The 10,213-nt window shown below is 31.1% G+C and overlaps 1 pseudogene; it reads left to right on the top strand.

The window, feature by feature from the left end:
• The first annotated feature begins 4,354 nt into the window (after nt 1-4,354).
• On the top strand, nt 4,355-10,006 carry LOC137825420 (disease resistance protein At4g27190-like; annotated as a pseudogene).
• Nucleotides 10,007-10,213: the final 207 nt, after the last annotated feature.

A 10,213-nucleotide genomic window follows, 5' to 3' on the forward strand; every position in this document is an offset into this window, starting at 1 on the left:
GATCCAGGATGTGGAAGGCAACGATGCACATCAACTTGGCATAGATCCAGTAACCGTTCCACTTCCGCGATGTACTCTAATGTCCCCGAAAAACGCTAGGGTTCTGCACACACTCTGTTTCCTTTTGTTTTTCACAGTCTCTGATTTGTTTAAGATACTCTATTTTTCGTTTATTATTTTGCAATACTTGATTCTGTTTTACAACAATCCCCCACATATTGCAAAAGATAAAACATAGAGATAAAGAAATAAAAGAATATTTTTGGTTCATCTAAGATGTAATGCATCAGATCTGGTATAGCAAGCTATATGAACTAGTCTTAGATTGATGAATGTAACACATAGTGTAATTGGTATAGCAAGCTATATGAACCAAGACACTTAGTATGTGTTAGAGGTTTATCAATCACAATACATCCCCACATTACTTGCTGTTATCGTTGTGTTGCGCTACTAGGCCATGTGTGTGCCCGGTATTCATTAGTGCTATAGAGATTTTGCCAAGATCTCATGCAAGCGGCCCCACTTGACACTTATATAGGTAATTTCATCAAGTGTATGCTGCAAATCATACACCACCCATAAGGGATATGAAAATCGTTAAAACTCTTTTACCTCTGAATTTTAACCACAAAGTTTATCCTCTCAATAATGCAGTAACTAGCACTTTCACACACACCATAGGAATGGACAAAAATGATTTTAAATCAATATCAATGCTAGCAGAACTAACAAGTGACTTGTTTTTACCCATATGAACCTTATTCATGGGATCTCCAATCACAAAGGTTGGGTTTCCATCACTTGTTTGTTTGCAAGTGGCTTAAGTCCCATTCCCCTCGATGTTTCTAAAATTATTTTTCTCCTTAAGGGTTTTGTCAGAGGATCTGCCAGATTCCGTTCTGACTTGACATAGTCAATAGCAATCGTTCCACGCTTTAACAGCTGTTTCACCAAATTATGTCTCAATTGTATATGTCTATTATTTCCATTGTAGTTTTTATTTTTAGCTATAGCTATTGCCGATTGACAATCACAATGCATTGATACAAATGGGGTTGGTTTTATTCCTAACGGAATGTTTGCTAAGAAGTTTTTCAACCACTCAGCTTCACTACCAGCCATTTCTAGAGCAACAAACTCAGATTCCATTGTTGATCTTGCAATAATAGTTTGCCTGGCTGATCTCCATGTAACTGCACCACCCCCAAGTGTAAATACATAACCACTAGTGGATTTTGTCTCATCCGAATCAGAGATCCAGTTAGCATCACTGTACCCTTCTAGCACAGCGGGAAATCCACTATATTTAATGGCATAATCCATTGTACCTCTCAAATATTTCATGACTCTCGCAAGTGCATCCCAGTGATCCTGACTAGGACATTGAGTGTATCTACTCAATCTACCTACTGCATAAGCAATATCTGGTCTAGAAAAACTCATTAAATGCAATAAGCTCCCAATTATATGGGCATACTGAGTTTGAGAGATAGATTCTCCTATGTTCTTCTTTAATTTAGAATTAGCATCATAAGGGGTACTCACTGACTTAAAGTCATAGTAACCAAACTTCTTAAGAAGTTTCTCAATGTATTTTTCTTGGGATAGTAATATACTATCTCCCTTCCTTATGATTTTAACTCATATCATCACACTTGCTTCACCCATGTCTTTCATCTCAAACTTAGATCCAAGAAACAATTTTGTTTGAAAAACTATATCATTGCATGTACCAAAGATTAGCATGTCATCCACATACAAATATATAATGACATATTCACCATTTTCAGATCTAGAATACACACATTTATCAGCACCATTGGCAGAAAAACCTTCACAAAGTAAAACATTATCAAGTTTTTCATGCCATTGTTTTGGTGCTTGTTTCAAACCATACAAAGATTTTAAAAGTTTGCATACTTTTTCCTTTTGACCTGGAACTGCACATCCTTCAGGTTGAGTCATATAAATTATCCAACCAGTGTAATATGTCCTGCTCTGAGAAAAAAAATGTTTTTAAAAATTTTATCTCTAGGATTACACATAACATTGATTGGATAGAGGAACCAATGTCATATGCCATTTCTAGATTAAAAAAAAATAAAAGTTTAAAAAAATGATATATAGCATTGGTTCCTCTATACAATCGGTGTTATATGTCATTCCCAGAGTTTAAAAAATTGAAAAAATTAACTCTGTGCACTACATATAACACCTATTGGATACATGAATCAGTGTTATATGTAATCTTAAGATTACAAAAAAGTTTTTAAAGTTTTAAAAATTACATATAACACTAGTTGGACTATGCAATCAGTGTTATATGTCATTTCAGAGTAAAAAAAAAAGTTTAAGTTAATAAAAAGATATATTACACCGGTTATTACTCATAAATGGTGTAACATATATTTTTACCTAATTTTTTGGTTCGCATCGTGTTATTCTAAGTTTTCTTGCTCAAGAGTTTATTTTGCTTATGCGAAAGTTGCTGCCACCGCCGCTGCCTTCACCTCTCCCTCCGCTGCTTCTCTCTTATTTCGTTCTCTTCGTCGTGAGAGCATCCATACCGAACAAGATTCATCTGTTCACGCTTCTCTGCTATTTCATTGTCACTCTTGTCGTTGCTCTTGTCTCCGCTGCCGCCACAACTTCGTTCACGTTCACGCTACAAGTTAGTTTTTTATTTTTAAATATTTTTATTTTAATTATTATTTGGTTTACAATTATTTATATAGATAATTAGTTTTATTGTATTGTATTTGGAATATAATGTATTATATTTTAAATTGGGTAATTGTTTTAGACGAAACGATTTGGTCTAAAACGACGACTTTACCTCAACCGTCGTTTTAGAGTAATTTAATTTCAAAAATGCCACCGCATTTTGAATGACAACATTTGATCGTAAAAGCACTGTGAATTGTCATAAATAGGCCTTTTTGCACTAGTGATCTATTTTGAACTTTATATTAATTTTCGACGCTTGAAAGAGACTAAGTATGAGAAAAAAATTAATACTTTAAAACTAAATTGATTATTTATTTTCCTCTTTTATAAATGAAATTGACAATGTAAGTGCGACTTTTAGATTTTGAATGCATGAGATAAATCCACTTAAAGTGAGAGTGCAATTGTCCATGATGGTGAGAACATAACGATGGTCATGTATGGAAACCTTTTAGCAGAGACAACATATGTCCATATATATAGTAAATTAAAGGAATGAGATTAATGTGAATGACGAAAAGCATATGACAATTTATTTTGTCTAGCATAGTAGCAAGTATTGCATGTAAATTCTTTATTGCTGTGTAAGAAAGGATAACAAGATTACGTGAGTTGTAAACATTTAAGGGAATGATCATAAGAAAGTGCCACAAATATGCGGGAATGATATTACATTTAGGGTGTATAACATTAAAATGAATTGAATGATGTTTTATTGTGGTTGTGTTTAACATGGTAAAGTTCATCCTTTATATCAATTGTACCAGTCCTTACTCGAGTCTTTGTATCCTATAATACATGAAGTGGAGGAGAAAATTAGTTTTCAGTGGGTAGTGAAAACAAGTTTTGAAATAGAAACTAGGTTCAATGCGAAGGAGGGAATCCTTGTAAATTTGTGCAATACTCAAATAAGTAGCACACTCATTGACCATATAACAATTTAATTTGGTGATAAGAGAGTCGAAGTTAAAAAGGAAGACGAGACATGAACAAATTGTGTTTCATGTATCATACATTCATGGTGTGATCAATCCTAATGCAATGAGTGCACATTTATCTACAAGTTCAATGTAAGTGTTTTGTTCTCTCTTTCATTTGAAGGACAATCATATTTTCTATGACATACATTACTTTATATATGACTAGTTCATCTGCATAAGTTACAAAGGGGAAGATGAATTCAAGACGTTAATCATGTTTCCTTTGAGTTCAATATTGATATAAGTCATAAAGTTGTTACCCAACAATTTTCGTTCTTGTTACACAAATAAATAACACTATAAAAAAATCATTAAATAAAAATCAATTTTAGATATAAAAAATAATTAGTTGTAATAGTAACTAAATTAAATACCATTTTAGAGACTAAAAAAAATATTGATTTCTAAATTAGTTTTTATTATTGATAAATAGTTTTTAGAATATAAATAATTGGTGGTTAAAACCTTTGTAACTAATTAGATACCAATTTAAAAATTATTTATCAACAATAAAAACTAATTTAAAAATCAATAATTCTTTTAATTTTTAAAATCTTCTCTAATTTAGTTACTATAGTAACTAATTATTTTTGGTATCTAAAATTAATTTTCTAGTGTAAGAGTATATCTTCAAAATTGAAAACATGGGATCCAGGAGTAAAATGTGGGATTTCACATTGGTATACTTCTCATTCAAATTGTATCAAAATTTCATGGTTTATAAAAATTCTAACTTAATCAACTAAAACCCTCACTATAAAACCTATGAAACCTTAAAATAATAAAAGAAAAATTAAAAATAGAAAACATAGAAAGTGTTTATAATAGAGGAGAACTTACTCCAAATCAAATTTGATCCATTAGAAAAGTTCAAAATGAAGTCACTTAATTCCTAATAGATAATATCTAATTAGAAAAAAGATAATACGTGACTTCAAAAAATTAAAAACTATACAGAGAATTTAGAGAAAAAGAGTTTAATGAAAGAATGAGTTTTAAAAAATGAATAAATAGTTAAAAATTTAATTTATATTCTTAAACATAAGTTAAATTTTAACATTTATTATTTTAAAATTATCCCTTCTAGAATACTTACAAGACCTGCCATGAATATATAGAATATACTTATGGTTTTTAATATTTCATTTAATGTTATATTATAAGAATTATATCACATTTAAATTTTTGGTTAAAAATAATTTCATACTATGATACACTAAAAACATCTGTTCGTTAATTAAAATCTATTAAAACTTTTTTTCATCTAAAAATATTCTTTTTTTTTCTCAAAAGTATTAACTAAATCATTACTATTGAAAATACTATCTATATTTTCAAGAAAAATAAAAATTAGTAATTTTTTAGGGACATAAAAAATACATTAAGTTTTAAATCTAAATTAATTTTGTTTTAATTATTAGCATCAATATTCTATAAATCGTTAATTTCAAATTAAATCTTTTTTATGATACTTGTAAACAATATTTAATGATTATATTATTATCTTCAAGTCATATCACATATTATTTTTATACTAATTTAATTGTTGAAAGAATATAATGAAGTTATTTTAATTAATATAATTACATAATTATATATAAAGCATAGTTGTCTTGTATATTTGAAAGATACGATTTTTTTTTTTAAATAAAGACAAGTAATTATAAAGAAATATAAAAATAATATGTGTCATTATATATATACATATTTTCATGTATGTTTTACTTTTTTTAATAGCTAAAATACACATGATAATTTTTCCAATCATTTTGTAGCTTTCATGTGTAAACTATATTCTTTAAAAATTAAGGCACATGTTAATCAATTTAAAAATGAATTTATATTTTTTTATAAATATTTAATGTATTGTAGAAATATCACATATAAAACAAAGAATCCTTGGGCACATTGAAACATCTATTGAAGGCATGTGTGACACCTTTTTCATTTACTATTTTTTTTAATTGTATGATCTCTTGTTAGAATACATGACATAATCATTTTGTAGCTAATTAAAGAGTGACGAATTTATTCATGTTTAGGAAACTATATTAATTCAACTGGAGGACTTATTTCTTTCTATCGCAACAAAGATTGCAGAATATGCAAAATTTCCAATTTTAGATCATTTGCAATACTTATGTTGTTTCCACAACTTTGCTTCGAATCTTTCAAATGTCAAAGAACAACTAGAATTGACTCAAAAGAGTGTGAATGAGCGAATTAGAGAAGCCACTAATAGGACTGAAAAAGTTGAACCAACTGTTGAGAAGTGGCTAAAAGATGTTGAGAAAGTCTTAAATGAAGTACAACTACTGGAAGAAAGAATATTGAATGTAAACTGAATCTATTTGAGAAGGCAATGTCAATATTCTCTTGCAAAAGAAATAGCAAGAAAAACAACTAAAATGATTCAGCTCCATCTTTATAGCATTATGTTCAAATCTACAAAAACACCATACAACAAACTTCTAGAAGCATTATAGAATAAAAGTGTTTCCATGATTGGATTAGTTGGATTAGGAGGCTCGGGGAAAACTACTTTGGCGAAAAAAGTGGGTAAAAAGGCTGAAGAGATGAAACTCTTTGAGAAGGTTGTTATGGCAACGGTGTCTCAACCACAAATATCATAAGTATCCAAGATCAGATTTTTGACCAATTGAGTTTCAAGTTAAATGAAGCATCAGTTATAGGTAGAGCACAAAGACTATCAGAGAGATTAAGGAAAGGTACAACTCTTTTAATCTTGGATGATGTATGGGAAAAGCTAAACTTTGAAGCTTTAGGTATTCCATTTGATGAAAGCTGCAAGACTTGTTGCGTACTCCTAACAACTCGAAGTAGGGAAATATGCAATTTTATGCAATGCCAAAGTATAATTGAACTTGATCTCTTAATTGACGATGAAGCATGGATTTTGTTCAAAAAATATGCATATATAACTAATGTCTCCTCAGAAGCTTTGAAAGAAGGTGTGGCAAGAAAAATTATTAATGAATGTAAGGGATTGCCCATTGCAATTGTGACGGTCGCAAGCACGCTAAAGGGGAAAACTATTGAAGATTTTGAGTTATCATTGTCAAGGCTAGAAAATTCCAAGCCACTAGATGTTCCAAAAGGCTTAATAAGTGCACTTATGTTTGTCTTGAATTATGTTACAATAATTTGACAAACCAATTGGCTCAATCTTTATTGTTGTGTTCTATGTTTCCAGAGGATTATGAAATAGATTTGGAAGATTTATTTCGATTTGGAAGAGGATTTTGCACAGTTGGGACGTTTGGAACAATGGAGAATGCAAGGAGAGAGATGCATGAAGCCATTGACATTCTTAAGAGTTGTTTATTGTTAATGCAAGCCGGAACAAAAGAAAATGTAAAAATGCATGATTTGGTTCGTGATGTAGGCTTGTGGATTGCCGCTAAAAGTGGTCAAGCAATTTTCACACGTAATGAAGTGGGTCTGGAAGTGTTAACAAATGACGAAATCATGAAAGATACGAAATCATTAGGCTTATGGAATATAAGAGCATATGACTCTCTTAATTATAAAATAAATTGTACAACACTTGAAATTCTCTTGCTTTGTTGTAGTGGTGGCATGAATGTACCATATGTGTGTTCTCAAAGCTTGGAAAAACTTAAAACCTTAATTATAAATGCATTAACAAAAAGCTATAGGTTTCTTTTGCCAGAGTCACCGAAGTCGTTAAAAAATCTTCGAACACTGTGCTTGAGAAATCATGATTTAGGTGACATATCTTTTGTGGAAAGACTACAAGCACTTGAGATTCTTGACTTGCATGGCTCTTCTTTTGAAGAATTTCCTGTTGGAATTGTAGAATTAAAGAAGTTGAAGCTTCTAGATTTGTTCGAATGTCGGCTTGAGAAAAATATAGGTGATGAAGTTTATGAAGTTGTAAGCAAATGTTTGCAGCTAGAGGAATTGAGTTTGTACTTGGTCAATTACAAAAAGGACTATTCACATGATGTCTCTTTCTCCAAATTACAGAGGTATGCTATAATAAACTATCATTCTTCTAGGTATTGGGATGTCCCAACCCTAAAGAAATATGCAGAGTCTAGGGGTTTATTAATACATGATTTTGATGTTATTGTTCAAAAAAATTTATCATTACCAATCAAGGATCTCTTTATAAGAGCAGAGTTCCTTTATTTGAGAAACCTTGGGGGAGATTTTAAAAATATAATCCCATCCATGGATCCACAAGGCATGAATCACTTGATTACCCTACAACTCGAATGGTGTGAAAAGATAGAGTGTCTCATTGATAACACTATGAATACCAGCAACAGCAACAGTGTATTCTCTAAACTTGTTTACTTAAGTTTGGAAAGGTTATGTAGCCTTCGACAAGTTTGGAAAGGTTATTTAGGAAAGCTCTTGATAGAAGATTGTAGTAAATTGAGCAGTATATCCTTTTCAAGGAAGTCTAAGCTATGCAATTTGAAGGTCCTTTCAATATCTCATTGCCCTGTGCTAACTTCTCTCTTCGTGCCATCCATTGTCCAATCTCTAGTGTTGAGGCACATAATAGATGATGTGGAAGAACGGAACGATGTGCTTTCAAGCACCCCAAGTCCTTCATATTTGACGCTCCAAAAATTAAAGATTATTGAAATTAAAGAATGCAACAATTTGGAGTACATATTCTCTGAGAATTTAGCCGTAGGGCTAGTGAGTTTGGAAAGTGTGGAAATTCGATATTGCTTTAAATTGAAGTATGTATTTGGAAGTGGAAAGGAACGTAATCCTGCAGTTTACCCAACCCAAGTGAAAAGGAGACTAATATCATAAATTTTCCAAATTTGCATACTTTATGTTTGACAGATTTACCAAATGTGATTGACGTTTGGCCTCAATATAGTCGTCCACAACTCTGCAATCTTAAAAGGATAGGGTGCTGTAAATGTCCCAAATTGCTTGACTCTTGCATAAGTAAGATGATGACTGCTTCAAATCTCCCGCAAGAAACAACTTCAAAGGTAATATCTTATTTCAAAATCATGATATCTTTAACTAACATAACCACATGAGTTTTTATAGACACATAGTTATTATTTATTATTTCATTCAGTTGATTAAAAATAATGAGCTTTAAATATGAATTAACATTGACATGTTAAGGAATCAGTATACTTTGTCAAGTGATGTTGTTTAAATGCATTAAGAATAACAATCATATCGCAGTAGTTTTTTATCATTACTTTTATTCTGATAACTATCAAGATTACAGTTTATATTCTTATTGTATTTTGAGTAGAAAAATATATGTATAAATTAATCATTCTGTGAAATGGATAATCGTTTAATAAACAAGTATTTATCAATTTAATCAATTATATTTTAATGAATTGTATTCAGACCTACTGATTATGATCGTTTTTTAAAAACAAGTTTATTGATTTTAATTAGGCATAACTTATGAATTGTAAAATGTAAGATATTAAGAATGAATTATGTTGTATATACAGGAGAATGAAATAGCATGCTTCCTTACCAACACATTCAACCAATTGGGTTCTCTATTGTTTCCACTCCAACTTGAAAGGCTTTGGTTGTCTGATGTTAGATTAAAAGGTCTCTTCCAAATCCAAATGGAACAAGAAGGAGGCAGTGGAGAACTGCTTCCTCTAAACTTGGATATAATTTCTCTATACTTGGTAAACTTACCTGAGCTCAACTTCATATGGAAGGGCCCCACAGGTTTTCTCAGCCTCCAAAACCTAAAAGGAGTTTAAGTGAGCGGATGTCCAAAACTGAAAATCATCTTCTGCACCACTGTTGTTGCAAGTTTACCAATGTTTAGCCGTCTGAATATAAATAACTGTGATGAATTGGAACAAATATTTGATTTAGGTGATGCACCACAACTCCAAACCCTGTATTCTTCCCAACAACTCTGCTTCCCAAAACTCGATTCCATTACAGTTAAAAACTGCAATAAGTTGAAATGTCTTTTATATAATCTATCGGCTACTCATTTTACTAGTCTGAATCAATTGGCAATAGAAGAGTGCTCTCAGTTACACAAGGTTTTTGGTTTTGAACATGAAGCTGATGATGGTGGTGAAGAAGAGACGGCTAAAAAGGGAGAACAACTACTACTACAGAAACTGAACTTTATAACACTCAAAAATTTGCCAAACTTTGAAGAGATTCACCACGGATTTAAGTTAAAAGAAAATGTTTACCGTCATATCGTGGAGGAATGTCCTAAGTATTCTCCAAGTTTATATCTGCATACAGGTAAAATTCACATGTCCTTTTTCTAGACACACTAATACAATGTCTTTGGATGATGTTTTGGATGATGTTGTTAAGTGAAATATTATTTTATCAGATATGTAAATAGAAGGCTACAGTGAAGTATGGGAAGTGTGGTATTGATTTAAAAAACAAAGTGTGGAATGGACAATGCAACAGTGCCTCAAGTTATCACCCAACTCATCTCCATCCGCTACAATAAATTGGTCAGATAA

This window comes from Phaseolus vulgaris, chromosome 8, assembly GCF_051622355.1.
Source record: "Phaseolus vulgaris cultivar YP4 chromosome 8, ASM5162235v1, whole genome shotgun sequence".
Classification (NCBI taxonomy): Eukaryota; Viridiplantae; Streptophyta; class Magnoliopsida; order Fabales; family Fabaceae; genus Phaseolus; species Phaseolus vulgaris.